This window comes from Dendrobates tinctorius, unplaced genomic scaffold, assembly GCF_039654945.1.
Source record: "Dendrobates tinctorius isolate UK_male_01 unplaced genomic scaffold, ASM3965494v1 ptg000065l, whole genome shotgun sequence".
Lineage (NCBI taxonomy): Eukaryota > Metazoa > Chordata > Amphibia > Anura > Dendrobatidae > Dendrobates > Dendrobates tinctorius.
Genome location: NW_027361733.1, coordinates 20,957,381 through 20,978,464, shown reverse-complemented (window position 1 = coordinate 20,978,464; position 21,084 = coordinate 20,957,381). Strand labels below are relative to the sequence as shown.

Sequence of the window (21,084 nt, the reverse complement as noted above, 5' to 3'; positions counted from 1 at the left end):
ACATTACAGGACGCTTCAGCATGTACTAAAGATAGAGAAACGATCACGAATCTGGATTGGTGTTGTGAGAACCTGGAAGACTCCAGCACAGAGTGACGATCGTCGCCTGATCTTATTGAACTCAATCTTTGAGTGGCACTGCAGGCAAAAAATGGTGAACTGATAAAATAGATCAGGTAAGTGCTCGTGCACATGGCGGATTATCCTGCACGAGCGCCATCACTGCTTCTCACCATGATATTCTATGGGGCTGTGCACAGATCGGATTTTTTTCCTCAGACTGAGTGATCCGTGGAAAAAATCAATCAATCCAATTTTGAGCTGAGTGTTGGATCAAAATATATGGGGCCCTGAAAAAAATCTGACCACACTAGTATGACATCTGAGTGCAGTCCAGTTTTCATGGACCATCAGAAAGGAGGTGGAGAAACTGTTTTCTGTTTTTTTTTCCTTTCCACATCCGATAAAAACTGATGACAATGATCAAAATAATCAGACGGATGTGGAGAAAACTGTTGTGTAACTCTACCCAGTGCTGTAACTAGTGTCTGATGGACCCTGGTGTAAGAATTGGACCAGTCCCCCCCATCCTGATTATATATATACACTAGATGGAGGCCCGATGCTACGATGGGGGCAGGCTTTGCAGCATTGAGAATCTCCCCCCCCCCGTGTGCTCACCCACCTATCCACTCTCTCTTTCCTCATGTGCTGACTTCTCCCGTCTGTGCTCTCTTCTTTGACCTGTCTACCCCATGTGCTATCCCTCTTGTCTGCTGTCTCTCTCCTTCCTGTGCTGTTCTACCCTCATGTGCTGTCCCGTTGGAGCTGTCTCCCCCCTGTGCTCTGTCTCTCACCCCTGTGTCTGACTGTGTACAGAACATACCACAGCTCCTGGGCAGGGGAGGAAGCAAAAGACATTACTGATATTACAGCAGAGGATTCATTTTGTGAGGTAAAATAATTCACTGACTGTTTTTAAACAATATTTTACCTCACAAAATGTATCCTCTGCGATCTCCTGCTGTAATGTCAGTATTGTCTTTTGCTTCCTCCCCTGCCCAGGAGATGTGGTATGCCCTGTACAAGGTCAGACATAGACAATTTCTAAAATGAACTTTCTTTCATGGGAAAACCCCTTTAATGTGACCGGCTTCCTCTGCCTGTAGACATGTCATGCATCTGCCACCAGGATCAGCCAAGTAATTCACTGCACGGAATTCACACAGGCGCAGTGCAACAGTGTTCCACTGGTGGTACCACGCAAGAGGCTGTGTGAGAGTCTGAACGTGTTAGCCATCAGGTTCCGGATGCTGCAAAGCAGGAATCCCGAGCCTTGCCACCTTCGGTCTCCCATTCCTCTCTGGCCACAGTGGACAATCCCGATGTTCTGCCCACACCAGCATTGTGAGTTCAGTTGCTACTGCCACCTCCGGTTCAGTTATGGCAATGCAACCTGGCCAGCAGCAAAAGCCTCCAGAGGCTGTCTTTCCTTTGGCCCACTGAGCATGCTCATGAGACGATCTCCCATTGGAGATCGGGAGTCACATGCCCAGGTCCTTCTCCTGTCCTGATTGGTCCATCTGGAGCATCAGGAGGGTCCCGGAAGTGCACGGCTATAAAAGGTCCACATGGCCCCTCAGCCATGCGCTATATAGACTCTTGTTGCTATATGTGTGGATGATGACGGATGCATATACCAGGTGATTGACTTATTAAGATTCCCCTTCCTTGGATATTACGTATGTGGTTAGGGAACTAGTTTCAGAGTCAGCGCCAGTCAGTGGCTAGCCATAGGCCACAAGTGCTCGTCACTTCCCAGCACTAGCGTCCGATGGTGTCGCCTGTCATTGGGCACCATCGTACCACGCCTAGCACTGTTGCTGCGCGGCAATCACCTTCAGTTAGCAGCGTTCGCAGCTGCGACACCACACCCTCGGTAGGTCTAGAGGGATGCTGGTCCTATGTCCTGGGGCCAGAGTTCTGTGACCATATACCGAGCGTTCATCTCCCCGAGCGCTGTGAGTGTGAACAGGCTCGGCATTTGTGTATTAGCGATAGTGCGGCTCTGTGAGGTAACAGAGTCCGCCCAGCGCACACGGAGTGACGTTTAACCTGCGTGTGTTATACCGCCATATAGGGCATCCGCCATTACTTAGCAGCAGCGTACCACCTCTGCACGGTGGACCCCGGGCGCACCTACTATTTTATAATTTGGCGCGTTCCGCCAGCCCTAACAGTGTGTGAGTGTATGAGTGTGAGACTGTGTGTGTGGTGCGACGGTGTTCCGCTGGTGGTACCGTGCAATAGGTTGGTACCAGCAGCAGTTTCCATATTGAGTCACCCATCACTTGGGTGTCCCAATATGGCGGTCGGTGAACTTCCTCCGCTTGGAATTCTGGGATATGGTGACATCTGGACAGAACAGGAAATGAAAAAATTACAAGGCAAATATATAAATAGATATCCTCCATCCTGGTATATGTCCCTTATCCTCGGCCCCATCCTGGTATATCCCTTTTCCTGGTAATTCGTCCCCCGTTCTGCCACTGTTCTTTATCCATGTAATATAATCCACAGCCCATAGTCATCCATGTAGTATAATGCACAGCCCATATTCATCCATGTAATATTATGCACAGCCCATAGTCATCCATGTAGTATAATGCACAGCCCATAGTCATCCATGTAGTATAATGCACAGCCCATAGTCATCCATGTAGTATAATGCACAGCCCATAGTCATCCATGTAGTATAATACACAGCCCATAGTCATCCATATAATATAAAGCACAGCCCATAGTCATCCATGTAGTATAATGCACAGCCCATAGTCATCCATTTAATATACTACACAGTCCATAGTCATCCATGTAGTATACTGCACAGCCCATAATAATCCATGTATTAACATAGTAACATAGTTTTGAAGGCTGAAGGAAGACCTTATGTCCATCTAGTTCAGCCTATTTTTAGTGCAGCTGTTCTGCATTGTTGATCCTGGGGAAGGCAAAAAACCCACAGAGTAGAAGACAATTTTCTCCATAGGGAAAAAAATTCCTTCCCCTAAGCTGGGTCAACCATCTACCTATAATATTCTGTTATTCGTAACCTTCTATACTGTTACTCACAAGAAAAGCATCCATTCCTTTCTTAAATTCATTTAGTGAGTTGGCCATCACCACTTCCTCAGGAAGAGAATTCCAGAGCCTCACTGCTCTTACTGTGAAGAACCCTCTTCTATGCTGGTGCAGAAATTGTCTTTCCTCCAAATGAAGAGAATGCCCCCTTGTTCTTGTCACAGTCCTTGGTACAAACAGTTAATTGGAGAGATCTCTGTATTGCCCTCTGATATACTTGTACATATATATTATGCATTTCTTCCTGGGTTAGGCAGGTAATACTTAATGGGGAGTTTACATTATCACACCGCATTTCCCCTGGCAAATCCTTTTCCTGTGTGAACACAGTTGAGAAAAAAGTATTTAAAACATGTGCTTTCCCACATCGCTCTCTGATTTCACCCTCATTGTTCTTTAAAGGGCCGACACCATCAATTTTAGTAATTTTACTGTTTATATAATTAAAGAATAGTTTGGGGTTTGTTTTACTTTCCTTAGCAATGAGTCTCTCAGTTTCCACTTTTGCTAAATGTATTTGTTTTTTACACATTTTATTTTTTTCTCTATAACTTTTTAATGCTTCTTCATTGCCTTCTTGTTTTAGCTTCCTAAATGCCTTGTTCTTGTTATTTATTGCCCTTTTTACATCCTTATTTAGCCACATTGGTGTTCTCCTGTTCTTAGCCATTTTATTTCTGTACGGTATGGCTAGGTCGCAGTGGGTGTGTAAAACTGATTTAAATATTTCCCATTTATTTTCTGTGCTCCTGTTTTTGAGGACATTGTCCCAATCAATTCGGTGAAGGTCCTCTCTAAGCTGATCAAACTTTGCTTTCCTGAAATTCAGCGTTTTTGTAACCCCCTTCCAGGGCACCTTACTGAAGGACAAGTGGAATTGTATTATATTGTGGTCACTGTTCCCTAGGTGCCCATCAACTCGTACTTCTGTTATTCTATCTGGTCTGTTGCTTAAAATTAAGTCCAGAAGGGCTGTCCCTCTAGTTGGGCCCTGCACAAGTTGTGACAGATAATTGTCCTTGGTCACTGACAGAAATTGGTTTCCTTTCTGAGATACGCAGGTTTCAGTTTCCCAGTCTGTCGGGGTACTTGAAGTCCCCCATAATAATCACCTCATTGTGATTTGCTGCTTTGTCTATTTGTTTCAATAATACATTTTAGTATTATGCACAGCCCATAGTTATCCATGTAGTATAATGCACAGCCCATAGTCATCCATGTAGTATAATGCACAGCCCATAGTCATCCATGTAGTATAATGCACAGCTCATAGTCATCCATGTAGTATAATGCACAGCTCATAGTCATCCATTTAATATACTACACAGTCCATAGTCATCCATGTAGTATACTGCACAGCTTATAGTCATGCATGTAGTATAATTCACAGCCCATAGTTATCCATGGAGTATAATGCACAGCCCATAGTCATCCATATAACGCACAGCCCAGGCCCGGATTGGCAATATAACCAACCGGGCATTTTCCCGCTGGGCCGCTGTCATGTGGGCCGCGGGCAGCAGCGTCCGAACATCTGGCCGCCTGCCAGCGGCTGCGGCCACTGTTGCTCCTGCCGCCGGCCCTCTGCGGGCATGGCGGTGATAGATTCAAGTTCCTCCCGCACTGCAGGGAGATAAGCCGCCACGCCCCCCCCACGCACCCCATCCTCGCCGTAGCATGAGACCCCCTCACCCCCGCAGCCACTCACAGCGTCGCACTCGCTTGCCTGCTCTCTCTGTTCGCAGGACCTGTGATGAGGTCACAGGAGGGGAGGAGTCAGGGGTCACATGATCAGGAGCCTTTGTCCAGACCCCCCCCATCATGTCACCCCTGACTCCGCCCCTCCTGTGACCTCATCACAGGTCCTGTGCGCTCAGCCTTGCCTTTACCGTCTGCAAGACTCTGTTTTGCTGTTGTCATGGTGCTGGTTGAGGTAAGTATGTGTGGGGTCAGGATTTACAGTGTGGATGTAGCAGAGCTGTGTGTGTATGAGATGTACGGAGCAGAGCCGTGTGTACGAGGTGTACGGAGCGGAGCCGTGTGTACGAGGTGTACAGAGCGGAGCCGTATGTACGAGGTGTACGGAGCAGAGCCGTGTGTACGAGGTGTACGGAGCGGAGCCGTGTGTGTGTACGAGGTGTACGGAGAGGAGCCGCGTGTGAACGAGGTGTACGGAGAGGAGCCACGCGTGTACAAGGTGGACGGAGTGGAACCGTGTGTGTATGGAGTGGAGCCATATGTGTACGGGATGTACGGAGCGAAGCCAAGTGTGTACAAAGCATACAAAGCGGGCTTTTCCCACGGACACAGGAGTACACGGCGGAGCCCCGAGGAGCATTTTAAAACACACACATGACGTTCCACCTGAAGTGATGTGCTGGAAGCTGACCGGAAATGAGATAATTTCTTGAGGAGATTGTGACGGAACCAGGAATGCTTCAGATCCATCACCGTGTCCTCCTCCGACAGAGCAGACAGCAGGATCGCCTTGGAATCGGGGATGCCGGCCATGTGAGCGGATCATGATAGGTCCTGCACCGGGAGACTCAGGTGGGCACTACAATGGGAGCCAGGCTGCTATAGTATCTTTGTAGAATCTTTCTTTATTTCTTTCTCTCTTTTTCTTTCTTTCTCTGTTCTTTCATTCTCTCTCTGTTCTTTCTTTCTCTCTCTAATCTTTCTTTTTTCTCTCTCTGTTCTTTCTTCCCCTCTTTCTTTTTCTTTCCTCTCTTTCTCTCTGTTCTTTACTTCTTTCTTTCTCTCTCTGTTCTTTCTCTGTTCTTTCTTTCTTTCCCCTCTTTCTTTCTCTCTCTGTTCTTTCTCTGTCTCTCACTGTTCTTTCTTTGTCTCTCACTGTTCTTTCTTTCTTTCTTTCCCCTTTCTTTCTCGCTCTCTCTGTTTTCTTTTTTCTCTCTCTGTTTTCTCTCTTCCTTAGTGCCAGTCAGTGTGCCCATAATGCCAGCCACTGTGCCCTCAGTACCAGTCAGTGTGATCAGCAGTGCTAAATGGGTGCGATTAGGTGTGGACATGGGTGTGACTAGTTGTGAAATGGGTGTGGTTGGGCTTGACCAAAATTTGCAGTGGCGCGCTGCGCGCGCCGCAGTCTTTGTCCGTCTTTCCCTTCTTCAAAAGTTGGAAGGTATGATAGGGGCGGCTATGACCAGGGGGTCTGGTTGCCCAATAGAGAGCAGTTCTGCCAGGAATTCTGTAATCATGCATACAAAAGGGGACAGAGATTTGGGAGGAGTACTGTACCTAAAAGCAATAAATAGGACTGAGCTGAAATACTGGGCACAGCTCTGACTACATGTTATATAGTCGTGTTAATCTCCTCTCACTTCTTGTAAACTACAACTGTACAAAGATATTATATAGTCACCATGTGACTAGTGGGCCTGTGTAACTTCAAATGCCAGGGCTGAATTTTAGTCCCAGTCCGGCCCTGGCACAGCCCATAGGTATCCATATAGTAAAATGCACAACGCATAGCTGAGAGGCATTTAATATCAGAGTACACCTACAAGATGGCTCCCAGGCTATTGCTGGAAAGCATCTTGTATAAAATGTTTACTTCCCTATAGAGAGTCGCTGAAGCAACAGCATTTATTAGTATGTAATCTCTTCTACTAGTGAGTTGTTAGGTCCCTTGGTTCTTGTTGCTAGACCAGTGTCCTGAACCCGAATCCCTGGCCCTTGCATGGCCATTGTCCTGAACCCGAACCCCTGATCCTTGCGCGGCCAGTCCTGAGACCGAACCCCTTGTCTTCATGCGGCCGATCCTGAACTTGAAGTTCCTGGTCCCAGTGTGGCCAGTGATGAACCTCCCTCCATTGTCCGTGTGTGACCAGTCCTGAACCCCAAGTCCCTGGACCGAGGGTGGCCAGTGATTGAACCTCGTCCACCAGTCCATGTCCACCGGTCCCTGTGCAGCCGGTGCCAGCACCGAGACACGTGTGTCTGTACGTGTGCCTCTGAATATTCTGTGTATCTTCTAAACCAGTCTCCGAATCAGCCAGTCTGGATGTAGCCTAAGTTCGAGTCAGCAAACCTCAGTAGCTGCAGTATCGGGGACTTTCCACCATCTGGAGCTCAAGGTAACACCAGGTAACCGCTTAGCTATGCCCTTCGTAGGCAGGCCTGGTTCTGTGGCACAGTGGGTTCACGAACGAGGTGAACCCACGTTGGCCATGGACCTCGCTGATCCCCAGTCCTCCCTGCGCTCGGAGCTGTGTCAGCAGCTGAGTTACCAGTGAGAGCACGAGGAGAAATTTTTGTTTTTTTTCGGGAGACACTGGATACCCGATTGGAAGCCATGACATTAGCTGTGCCAGCCCAAGTTGTAGAACCAGCGGCTGTGCTAATTCAATCTACATCTTGCACTCCTGAAGTAGAACCCATTTTGTCTGATCCACCATGGTACGATGGGGATCCAAAGCAGTGCCGTGGGTTCTGGGAGCAGTGCATGCAGCACTATGAATTATGTCCACCACTTCCTGTCTGATCGGGTTAAAATGGAATTCCTGATGTCCCACATCTCAAGAGAGCCCCTGGCATGGTTCAACCTCTTGTGGGAGAGAGGGGACCATGTGATCTCAGACCTGCAGGTCTTCTTCGTGGTCTTCTGAAAGGTCTTCGACAAGCCGAATCTGGAGTCTTCTGCGACAACTTCACTTCCCAGCTTCCAGGTGTAGCCTAGACAGGTGATATGTGTGAGGAAACTGGTATGTCTGGCCTTGTCCTTCCAAAGACCACCCGTTCCCCAGACTGTTGAGGCAGCTTTTCGTGCAGAATCCATGAAGGTTGACCATATTTGGCAGGCTGAGCAGAAGCCGGAAGTCAGATGTGAGAAAGGATTGCGATATCGCTGCGGTTGTGTGGAACATCCTGATGGTCTTTGTCCTGTGAAGTCTAAAAAACTTCAAAGCCTTGGGCCAGTAGGAGAGGCTGCCCTTGGTGAGAGTATTCCCTCTCTACCGATAACTGTCACTGTATCCTTGGCAAGTGGAGGCTTCAGGTTATCGGGAAAGTTTGTGCTGCAAGCCGTGAAGCGTCGATGTCATATTCCCATCCAACAGCTCAAGAATCCGGTGTGGGTGTTGTCAGGTGAAGCACGGACCCTACCGAAAGACAGTCACTTAGTCTCCAAGCAACTAAAACTCCAGATTGTATACGGAGAAGATCGCCTTCCATGTGCTGTCTGGTGTCCCCATAGGTCATCCAGAGCTGAGAACTCAAGTGCCCGTTCTAGTCTGGAGACCCTGTGTGGTACTTCATTGGGGACTGTGGACTCACAAGAGGTGTCTGGTCCCCACATGTCCAGGTCAGTCAGCAGTGTCACCGTCTTCTCCATCAGGTCTGCTCGCTGTGTGCTGGCGTCTCCGATGAAAGGGAAGCGGAGGCGAAGTCCCCACACAGTCCTGATGATTGTACTAATGTTCTGCCCTCCGGAATCTCCCTGCCTCATGGATGTGTCATCTCAGAGACCAGGCTGAAGATGGACCCAGAGGAGAAATCTTCAGTTTCTAGGTGGTCTGGTGAAGAGAACGTCAGGGCGGTGGCATCTTCTAAGTCTCTGCATTTCACCAACCAGGGGGAAGAACTCCAGTTTGTCCTTGAATCATCTGGGGTGGTAGCTGATCTCAACAAATGGAGAGAGACTTCTGAATTCCAAGTTCCTGGTACTGTGCCTGCTTTGTCCCAGGCTGAGGATGAATTAGTGGAGCGAAGCATCCTAGTGGTGAAGACGGTTAGAGATGTCAATATTCTTCTAGTGAACAGAAGATGTCTTGGACCTGGAGCAAATTCGTGGGAGTCTGTGAAGAGGTGCTGGCCTCCAACTTCTCTGCAGAGTGTCCTCGTAGGCTTGAAAAACAGTGGTTATAAGGGGGGAGTACTGTAACACCGCTCCCCTTCCCCCACCATGCGGGGATGCCGACATAGTCACCAACCTCGGCTACCTGGTGTGATCCCTCGGCGGGCTCCCTGACTGTTTCTTCCTGTACTGAGTCCCAACAGTGCGTGCACTCCCCTGCTCTTAAAGGGGCAGTGCACACATTGTAAAATGCCCCAGCCAGTAGCTACGAGGCATTTAGTATCAGAGTATATCTGCAAGATTGCTCCCAGGAAATTGCTGGGAAGCATCTTGTACATACTGCTCCCTCGACTATAGAAAGTCGTCAGTGCAACAGCATTCCTTAGTGTGTAGTTTCTCCTACTAGTGAGTTGTTAGGTCCCTTGGTCCTTGCATGGCCAGAGTCCTGAACCCGAACACCTGGTCCATGTGTGGCCAGCGGCCTGAACCCAATCTCCTTGTCCTTGCATTGCCAGTCCTGAACCCGAACCCCTGGTCCTTGTGAGTGAGCAGCCTTTGCCAGTACCAGTATCCAAGACACGTGTGTCTGTACATCTGCCTCTGAATATTCCATGTATCTGGACCGCTAAAACCAGTCTCCGAATCATCCCAGTCTGAGCATAGCCCAAAGTTCATGCCATTTAACCAGGGGTCAGTAGCTGCAGTATCGGGAACTATCTAGGAGTGGTACCTGGCGGCTACCTGCAGTCCAGTCTGTCTCCACCATCAGGAGCTCCAATGAATACCAGGTTGCCGCTTAGCTACGCCGCTCCCTAGGCAGGCCTGGCCCTGTGACACAGTGGGTCAACAAACTATATGCAGCACCTGCGGGCGTGACATAGTCATCCATATAATATAATGCAGAGCCCATAGTCATCCATGTAGTAGTATGGGCACCATGTACTCACTGATTTAAAAAAAAAAAAACAACTCACCTTCCCTCCACTCCCTCGCCATGTGGCGTCCTCTTCTGCAGTGCCTGCAGCTGACTTAAGCATGCAAGCGATGGAAGCACATGACGTCACTGCCATGGTTCCCTTGATCACTTGCACGCCGACAGTATATGGCTGTGCAAGGAGCTGATTGGTCTGTGTGCGGTAATACACTTTAGCCAAATGTGTGTCTGAGAACGCACATCCAGCTGAAGCATTTGCTGGCATCGTTGAGCCCCTTACCTGCCGGGCCTTGGGTTAAGCACCTGACACATGCAGCTGTGGCGCCGAACAGCTGATTATCAGCGCCACAGTTATCCAGGTTACCGAGGCAGGTATTCGGTAAGCACTATAGCTATTCGGATAAACTCTTCTCCGAAGCTTTTCATTCATCCCTAGTCATTGTGATGTACAGTATATACATCAGCCTCAGTGAGGCCTATATTATGTATATACAGTACATCAGCCTTGTTGACTCCTATATGAAGTATATACATCAGCCTCAGTGACTCCTATATAATGTATATACATCAGCATCAGTGACTCCTATATGAAGCATATACATCAATCTCAGTGACTTCTATATGACATATATACACATTATCCTTAGTAACTCTTATATGATGTATATACATCAATCTCGGTGACTCCTATATGATGTATATGCATCAGCCTCCGTGGCTCCTATATAAGGATGAGCGGACCATTGGATGTTCGGGTTTGCCAGAACTGTAGTCCAAAGTTTGGTTCGAGCATCAGAACTTAACCCGAACTTGACCTCTAATCCAATAGTAGTCAATGGGGACCCAAACTTCAGTGCTTTAAAATGGCTGTAAAAAGGTCATAGTAAGGGCTAGGGGGTCGCAAAAGGAAGCAAAATGGGGGTAAGAGAAGGAGAATTGCCATGCAAACAAATGTGACTAGGGAAATGACTTAAAATAGCATACAATAAAAAAATATTAAAAATAATAACCTTGAACCAGGAGGCGGAGGTCCAAGTGGAAGTGGACGAGGAGGTGTAGGTGGAAGATGCAGAGAAGAAAGTAGCCCAAACTGTTTTTTTTTATTAACCCCTTACCTACAAATGACGTAATATTCCGTCCATGTGACCATGGACCTAATTACCATGGACGGAATATTACGTCATCGCGATCATCGGCGCCCACGTGGTGAGCGCCCCTGATCGCGGCCGAGTGTCAGCTAATTATCATAGCTGACACCCGGCACAATGTGTCCCGACACGTTAACCCCTTGCACACCGCGATCAAACACGATCGCGGTGTACCGGGGGTTAAAGGGAAGCATCGGCAGGGAGGGGGCTCCCTCCTTGCTTCCCTGAGCCCCCCACGGCAGCGCAATGTGCAGCGCTGCTGCGGGGGACTCCTTTCCTGCAGGTCCCCGGATCCAATATGGAGACGGGGACCTCCGGGGGCCTGCAGGAAGCTGGCTTCCTCAGTGCCTGCAAAGCGCAGGCATGAGGAAGCCTGTGCAGTGCCTGTGACAGATCGCTGACAGTGATGTCCCCCCTGGGACATTGTAATAAAGTAAAAAAAAAATAAAAAAAAAGTGTAAAAATAATTATAAAAAAATCGCCAAATAAATTAAAAAAAAAAAAAAATATTCCCCAATAAATTCATTTTTTGGAAATAAAAAAACAAACAAACAATAAAAGTACACATATTTGGTATCGCCGCGTCCGTAACGACCCACCCTATAAAACTGTCCCAATAGTTAACCCCTTAAGCGAACCCCTTAAAAAATAAAAAACGAAGCAAAAAATAATGATTTATTATCATACTGCCGAACAAAAAGTGCAATAACGCGCAATCAAAAAGATGCATATAAATATCCATGGTACCACTGAAAACATCATCTTGTCCCGCAAAAAACGAGCCACCATACAGCATCATCAGCGAAAAAATAAAAAAGTTATAGCTCGCAGAATAAAGTGATGCAAAAATAATTATTTTTTATATAAAATTGTTTTCATTGCATAAAAGCGCCAAAACATAAAAAAACGACCTAAATGAGGTATCGCTGTAACCGTACTGACCCGAAGAATAAAACCGCCTTATAAATTTTACCACACCCGGAACGGCGTAAACGCACCACCAAAAAGAAATTCATGAAACGCTGGTTTTTGTAAATTCTGCGTCCCAAAAACCGAAATAAAAAGCGATCAAAAAATGTCACATGCCCGAACATGATACCAATAAAAGCGTCAACTCGTCCCGCAAAAAATAAGACCTCACATGACTCGGTGGGTCAAAATATGGAAAAATTATAGCTCTCAATATATGGTGATGCAAAAACTATTTTTACAATAAAAAGCGTCTTTTAGCGTGCGACAGCTGTCAATCATAAAAACCGCCATAAATAGTAAATCAAACCCCCCGTTATCACCCCCTTAGTTAGGGAAAAATAATAAAATTTAAAAAATGTATTTATTTCCATTTTCCCATTAAGGCTAGGGTTAGGGCTAGGGTTAGGGTTAGGGCTAGGGTTAGGGTTAGAATTGGGGGTTTCCACTATTTGCGCACATCAGGTGCTCTCCAAACGCAACATGGCATCTGATCTCAATTCCAGCCAATTCTGCGTTGAAAAAGTCAAATGGCGCTCCTTCCCTTCCAAGCTCTGCCATGCACCCAAACAGTGTTTTACCCCCTCATATGGGGTATCAGCCTACTCAGGACAATTTGCAAAACAACTTTTGGGGTCCTATTTCTCCTGTTGCCCTTAGGAAAATAAAAATTTTGGGGCAAAAATATCATTTTTGTGGAAAAAAATTTTTTTGTTATTTTCACGCCTGGGCGTTATAAACTTCTGTGAAGCACTTGGGGGTTCAAAGTTCTCACCACACATCTAGATAAGTTCCTTGGGGGGTCTAGTTTCCAAAATGGGGTCATTTGTGGGGGGTTTCCACTGTTTTGGTACATCAGGGGCTTTCCAAACGCGACATGGTGTCTGATCTCAATTCCAGCCAAAAAAGTCAAATGGCGCTGCTTGCCTTCCGAGCTCTGCCATGTGCCCAAATAGTCATTTACACCCACATATGGGGTATCAGCGTACTCAGGACAAATTGCACAATAACTTTTAGGGTCCTGTTACCCTTGGGAAAATAAAAATTGGGGGTGAAAAGATCATTTTGTGGAAAAAATATGATTTTTTAATTGTACCGCTGTACATTATAAACTTCTGTGAAGCCCTTGTGGGTTCAAAGTTCTCACCACATATCTAGATAAGTTCCTTAGGGGGTCTAGTTTCAAAAATGGGGTCACTTGTGGGGGGTTTCCACTGTTTAGGTACATCAGGGGCTCTCCAAACGCGACATGGCGTCCGATCAGAATTCCAGCCAATTTTGCATTGAAAAAGTCAAACGGCGCTCCTTCCCTTCTGAGCTCTGCCATGCGCCGAAACAGTGGTTCCCCCCCACATATCAGGTATCAGCGTGCTCAGGACAAATTGCACAATAATTTTTGCAGTCCAATTTCTCCTGTTACACTTGGTAAAATAAAAAAAATTGAACCTGAAGTAATTTTTTTTGTGAAAAAAAGTTAAATGTTAATTTTTTTTAAATATTCCAAAAATTCCTGTGACGCACCTGAAGGGTTAATAAACTCCTTGAATGTGGTTTTAAGTACCTTAAGGGGTGCAGTTTTTAGAATGGTGTCACTTTTGGGTATTTTCTATCATATAGACCCCTCAAAGTGGCTTCAAATGTGATGTGGTCCGTAAAAATAAAATGGTGTTGCAAAAATGAGAGATCGCTGGTCAACTTTTAACCCTTATATCTTACTAACAAATAAAAATTTTGATTCCAAAATTGTGCTGATGTAAAGTAAACATGTGGCAAATGTTACTTATTAACTTTTTTGTGTGCCATATCTCTGTGATTTAAGGGCATAAAAATTCAAAGTTGGAAAATTGCGGAATTTTCAAAATGTTTGCCAAATTTCCGTTTTTCTCATAAATAAACGCAAGTTATATGAATGAAATTTTACCACTAACATGAAGTACAATATGTCACGAGAAAACAATGTCAGAATCACCGGGATCCACGGAAGCGTTTCAGAGTTATGACCTCATAAAGGGACAGTGGTCAGAATTGTAAAAATTGGCCCGGTAGTTAACGTGCAAACCACCCTTGGTAGTGAAGGGGTTAAGGAAATGACTTAAAAGAACATAGATTAAAGAAAAAATAATAACAATCTAGACCCAGGAGGCAGAGGTCCAAGTGGAGGAGGAGCTGGAGGTGGATGTGGTGATGTAGGGAGAGACAGAGGATGAGGTAGCCAACATTGTTTTTTTTTTGTTTGTTTGTTTTTGTGGGGTACTCTAAAAACAGGCTCTGTGGGGGAACTCTGCATATAGGCAGTATAATAATCTGCTGGTCACTCTCGCTCTTTGCATACAGGCCCAAGCCGTGTAATACTGTTCACTTTTTTGGGGTACAAAGTATGCGGAGAGCATCAAATAGGGGACGTGGACATGGTGATGCTGGTAGTAGTAGGACCATCCAGATTTTCGTCCACCTTGGCACTGGTGGGATGGCTTTAATGCTTTTGTTTGATCAAAAATGGTGTTTGCCAAGTACCCAATGTTGTTTATATGCACTATTGCTTTTTCTTATTTACTTGCAGCAGGGTAGGTGTTTGTTTTTTTTCTGTCTTGGGTTTTGTGTGTGTAAGAGGCGGCCATTAGCTTCTACCGGCATACCTGTTCGAGATGCTGGTCCACGATCAGGGATTCCACTGCAATGCGACCCAGCTCCTGCACACTTGGTTCCAGTGTTCAGGGTAGAAATAAAGGACAGAGATACCAGTTCTGATGCCAAATTAAGGCTATGTGCACACGGATTGGTCTGCGAATTTGTATGTGCAGAACCGCAGGTAAAACCGCAGGTAAAATGACCTGCGGTTTTACCTGCGGAATGGCCTGCGGTTTTATCACTCTACAATGGAGGAGATGGTAAACCGCAGCAGAATCCGCAGAAAAGTAGTGACATGTCATTTCTTTCTGCGGATTCAAAACCGCAGCTTTTCCGCAGTTAAAAATCCGCAGCATGTGCACAGCAGATTGTAAATCACATAGATTTACATGCTACTGTACACTGTCTGCAGAACTGCTGCAGATCCGCAGCGGCCAAAACCGCAGCGGATCCGCAGCAAAAACTGCAGCGTGTGCACATAGCCTAACGATTTTACTTTTCTCTTTAATGGTCCTGGACACATCAGTTACATTACAGACCACACAGCATTCTTCCCGCACTTTCCCTTTCTTACTTTCTGTATCCTCACGCACATTACGGGGTACCGCAGCTTCACTACTGTAGGACCTTAGGACATAGGGGATCCTGCTCATCCATTTCGCCCCGGACTTGCTAGCTTTGGCCCTATTAAAGATCTGTCACATGGTGAATGTTCTGCACCCTGCATGACTTTTGGACCACATTCTCCTTTCCATTCCTGCTGCTGCCATAAACTTTAATTCCACTAGACCTCCAGTCTTATCCAGCACCCGTCTGACTGTGCCCGTGCTTCTCTTCTTTAAACAACGTTGCATAGCTGCTATGATGTCCTGGGCTTTGAGCCCTTGTGGACTTGTTGGGCATGCTTTCCCTTCTAACTAGTTCCTAACTCCTACATGTACTTAACCCATAGCAGCTCCTCCTACAATTAACCCTTATGTGAACTACCTATCAGCTATACCTAACAAGGCCCACTAGTGTACCCCCATCTAGTGGCCCTTTACGGAACTACACTTACCCAGGCTATGAAACTACATACTATAAGTGCCCTCCTTTAATGTTCCCAAAGGATGCACTAACTTACCCTAATCTATACAGGAATACAAAGGACATAATACGGCACAAATATCTTACAATATCTACAACATGGTAACACATAATGTGGCAGTACCAATGAGACAGGCGGTAATACACAATAGTGTAGCAGTACCGAAGCATAATAATGTCTATACATTAATTTACAGTGTATTTACATTCAAACTCCTTAAAGGGGAGGAGGCATTAAAGGGGCATTCTATTTCAATCCCCTACATTCCCCCTTTCCTAAAATTTGGTCATCCCGACCAAACAGACTATAATATTTACATTATGCATAGAAAACATCCTAAAGAATTTACAACAAAGCTCAGAAGTCCAACTTTTCTGAAGATGCAAACCTGGTTCACAGTCCTCCGAGTTAAGTCCACTAACATATATTTATTATTCAGCATATTCACAAAATGCGGCCCGTTTTTCTGTAGCCGTCAGTCTCTGAGGTAGGACTCCCCCTTTCCTTAAGGAGAGCAGGTTTCCCCATCAGCAAGGGAAACATATTTATTTTTGCACATAGCCCGTGGTTCAGGCCTTCCAGACAGTCTCTGCTTTTTCCAGTGGAAGGGGCACAACAGGTGCAACAAAAAACCAATACTTTCAACGTTCACATTGGCTGTCCGGCCGTGTTATTCCCACAGAGTGGCGCATTTGTATTACAGGGACGTGGAACAGTCCTTCTGTAATATTCTCCAAGCGCAACTCTTAAAGAGACAGTATTCAGCGGGGGACATCCGGTCTCTCGCATCCGGAGCAGAATTCCGTTGCTTGGGACTACTGGTGTATGACTGTGCAGCCGCAGAGTCGTGTGCCATCCAGGGGAGAGATGCAGCGCGGGACGTAGATGTGTGTGGGTCAGCTTGCTCCGACTGTGGAAATATCCTCATGTCATCCTCTCCTAAGAGGGTCACCGCGACCGCGTAATACCCCAGCGGACAGTCTTCTTTAAAGAAGAATACTTCATCGCCCTCCTCCAGGGCCCTGCCAAACCTTATGGAAGCTGCGTTTCCGTAGATCTTCGCGTTGGTCCTGTCCTCTCTGATGAAGCCGTACCCCCGCTCAATGTCCACATATGCCAACTGTCCTCGGGTACGCCGACCTGCCAGGCCCCTTCCCCTCTGCTGCAGCTCGCCCCACACATCCTTTTTTTGCTGTTTCTTCTTTTGTATCACATCCTCCACCCAGGCCGCCTGCCTGGGGGTGGGAAAGGGCCCCTCTGGTGTTTGGGAAAAGTGGGGAGCGCCCAAGCCTGCAGCGGTGGAAGGTACTGCAGAGGCCTCCGGGTATGGATATGTGGCTACACCTCCCTCGGGGACGTGCTGTTCGGCGACAGCGGCTGAGTAAGGGGGCGGTGAGTGGGACCATCCCTCAGGAGTAAGGGGTCGTGGCTCACTCACCCTGTCCGGAGGCGGGACGATGGTCGCGCTCCCATAATGGGCCCGCTGGCTACTCTGGCCACCGCTCCTCCTTTTGGTGTCAGGTCCGCTGGCTTCTGCTCTTCCGGCTGCGGTTCCTCTCAGGTGGACACCGTTTCTAGTCCCCGACGAGTCAATGCCGAGGGTTTAGGCACACAGGGTTCCTCCTGTCGGCATCGGACTGGAAGCTCCACATGCTGCTCCGCCATCCAACTTCGTCCAGCCGGGGATTCCGCACTCCGGGAGCCCATGGTCTTCCCTGACCGCTGACTTTACAGCCATGACAGCTCCATGGAATGATCCACCAAGGCCTCGGCCAGTTCTTCCCAGGGCCTGCTGGACCATGTTCTTCCATCCTCATTCCTCCAGCGCCACTCTATCCGGCCCATGCCTTGACAACTCCGGGTACAGGAATGCTTCATCGTGCCCGAGTTGCCGTCGCTTACTGGTACCGCACGACTGCTTCCAGAATCTTCTGGGAGGCCACACCCATTCCAAGGTGGACACTCCCCTGTCAACTCCACCCAGGTGCAGGAGTTCTGTAGGGGAGGGTGAGGTTTTCTTCTTTTCAGCCACTCCCACCATGGGAGGGCCAGGGTACAATGACAGGCGACTTCTGGTGCCAAGGGGGCACGGAAACGCCTACGAAGGGTGAGGGCTATATCATCTTCTTCTTCACCTGCAGCGCCATTTCCCTCCAGTTCCATGGCCACCATCTTGGTCAAGCCAAGGACATCGGGGCTCTGGTGTTCTGGCCTCCTCCCACAGAAAAACCATCAGCTTCTACCAGCGTACCTGTTCGAGATGCTGGTCCACGGTGAGGGATTCCACTGCGATGCGACCCAGCTCCTGCACACTTGGTTCCAGTGTTCAGGGTAGAAATAACGGACAGAGATACCAGTTCTGATGGCAAATCAATGATTTTACTTTTCTCTTCAACGGTCCCGGACACATCAGTTACATTCTAGTCCACACAGCATTCCTCCTGCACTTTCCCTTTCTTACTTTCTGTATCCTCACGCACATTACGGGGTAGTAGCGCCCTTGGCGGTACAGCAGCTACACTACTATAGGACCTCAGGACATAGGGGATCCCGCTTATCCGTTTTGTCCCGGACCTGCTAGCTTCAACCCTATTAAAGATCTGCCACATGGTGAATGTTCTGCGCCCTGCACGACTTTTGGACCACATTCTCCTTTCCGTTCCATTTGTAGAAGGCATCCTCTTTTCTTCTTCAGCTTTTTTACAGATTATGTTATGTTTGCAACAAGAATTTGTGGACATTTTATTAAATTCATTCTGCCCGCTACCTGTGAAATGTTCCCTGTGCCATTGGCTGCAGCACAACCCCAAAGCATGATTAATCAACCTCCATGCTTAATGGTTGGCGAGATGTTCTTTTCCTGATATTCTGTGCCCTTTTTTCTCCACATACCTTTGATCATTGTGGCCAAAGAGTTCCATTTTAACCTCATCGGTCCACAGGACTCGTTTCCAAAATGCATCAGGCTTGTTTAGATGTTCTTTTGCATACTTCTGACACTGAATTTTATGATGAGAATGGAGGAGAGGTTTTCTTCTGAGGACTCTTCCATGAAGACCATATTTTGTGCATGTGTCTCTTAACATTAGAACAATATACCACAACTCCAGAGTCTGCTAAATCTTTCTGAAGGTCTTTTGCAGTCAAGCGGGGTTCTGATTTGCCTCTCTAACAATCCTACGAGCAGCCCTCACTGAAGTTGGTCTTCCATACCAAATCTTGACTTCTACTTTTCCTGATAACTGCCATTTCTTACTTACATTTCGAGCTGAGGAAAGGGCAACTTGAAAATGCTTTGCTATCTTTTTATAGCCTTCTCTTGCTTTGTGAGCCTCCACCATTTTAATTTTCAGAGTGCTACGCAGCTGCTTTGAAGGATTCATGGCTGCAGTTTTTTGGCGCAAGGTTAGAGAAAGCTGGGTTTTTATAAAGATGGGAAATTTACATCACCTGGCCTTTCCCAACGATGACAGGGAACAAGCCATAAACCTAACAGGCAAGTTAAGGTCTGAAACCTTGGTCAAAGTTATCTGAGCATAAAAATCTCCAAGAGTGTCCAAACTTTTTAAATGGCCCATTTTCCGTGTTGTAATTTTTAAAATGTAAAAGATGAAAATATATATATATTTTTTTCTAAAATACAAAGGAAATGTGTCATCTTTAACTTTAGGCCTTTTAAAGATCATTTCAACTACAACTTGCTTAATTGTTCACAATAACAGTAATTTTGACCAGGGGTTCCCAGACTTTTACATGCCACTGTATAGTGTGGACTCCACACTTCACAGTATATCACAGCTGCACACTATATTCTATAACACAATATATAGTATGTACTCCTCAGTACAAATTATATATACAGGCACAGCTCAACAGTAAATATTAAATGCACAGCTCCAGAGGCGTAGCTACTAGCTAGGAGTTGAGCTCATGTAGGGGCTCAGGGTGAGCAACATTTTTTATTTTCATTACCCAATCTTCTAAAATTCTGAGATGCCCTTGTGGGCTGAAATTATCATCACAACTGTAAGATGAATTCCTTAACCCCTTACTGCCATCGGACGGACTAGTACGTCCGATGGCAGTATCCCCCGCTTTGATGTGGGCTCCGGCAGTGAGCCCTCATCCAAGCCGGGACATATCAGCTGTTTTGAACAGCTGACATGTGCCCGCAATAGGCGCGGGTGGAATCGCGATCTACCCGCGCCTACTAGTTAAATGTCGTTGTCAGACTCTGACACATGACTGGGAGTCATCGGTTCGTCAGCATATCAACCAGAGGTCTCCTTGATGCCAGAATGCTAATCATAGCAATGCAGTAATTCTGCTACATAGAGGCAATCTGAGCATCGCCTCTATGTAGCAGAGCCGATCAAGTTGTGGCAGCTTCTAGCCTCCCAAGGAGGTTGTTGAAGCATGCCAAAAGTAAAAAAAAAATGTTTTTAAAAATATGAAAAAATTCAAAATAAAATAAAATCAAACATAGACATATTTGGTATCACAGCATTCAGAATCTCCCAATGAATAAAAAAAGGATTAACCCCTTCCCGACTTGTGACGCCACGTAGGCGTCATGAAAGTCAGTGCCAATCCGACCTGTGACGCCTATGTGGCATCATGGCGAGATCGCATTCCTGCGGGTCGGGTGGCCGGGGTCACTGAAAGGTCATCCGACCTGCAGGTACGTGGGGACTTGTACTTCCCCAGGGGGGTGTGTTGTGAGATCATTTTCCCCTTCGTCACTGAGGTCTGGTGAACTCCCTATTCTGGTAAAGGAAGGTAATGAGCCTGATTATCAGGCACCTGAGCCTAATGAGGATGACTGGCTGAGTGGAGTCACGGACTGGATATAAGGCTGCCGACGCCCTTCTGCCCTGCGGGTGATTTCTCTGTGGACTTCTAGGACACCAGTCTGATTCCTGCTTCCCTAAAGCTAAGTTTTCTGCTTTGCCTGTTTGCATTTATGTTTTGTTTTTGTTTTCCTTGCTTTTCTGGATTCTGCCATTCCCTGCTGGGATGAGCTGAATCTCCTTTTGCCGGTTGCTCTGTCTTCAGAATATTCCTGAGTACTAACATAGCTTTTTTGAAGCCTAGCGTCTTCAGGGCCTTTTTCACTGTCAGTCTGTTGGCTCTTATTTTCATAGGGTTTTTCACGGATTGCAGACAGCAGCCTTCCTGTCCTTTCCTATCTAGGTAGTTTGGGCCCCGTCTTTGCTCAGTCTATCTTTCTGTCTGTGTTAGTGTTTTCATCTTGCTTCACCGTCATTATATGTTGGGGGCTGCCTATTGCTTTGGGGTCTGCTCTGGGGCAGTTTAGATTTCCCCTTTCTTTAGGCCTATTTAATTCTCTGGCTGTGATCGAGGG

General features: G+C 46.8%; 1 long non-coding RNA gene across 1 annotated transcript in view; it reads left to right on the top strand.

Moving 5' to 3' along the window:
• The window catches only part of LOC141094753 (uncharacterized), a 102,979-nt gene that overhangs the window by 231 nt on the left and 81,664 nt on the right, over positions 1 to 21,084 (top strand). Inside the window, exon 2 of the long non-coding RNA XR_012233167.1 lies at positions 10 to 176. This is a non-coding gene — a long non-coding RNA (uncharacterized lncRNA). The remainder of the gene's footprint in view (positions 1 to 9; positions 177 to 21,084) is intronic.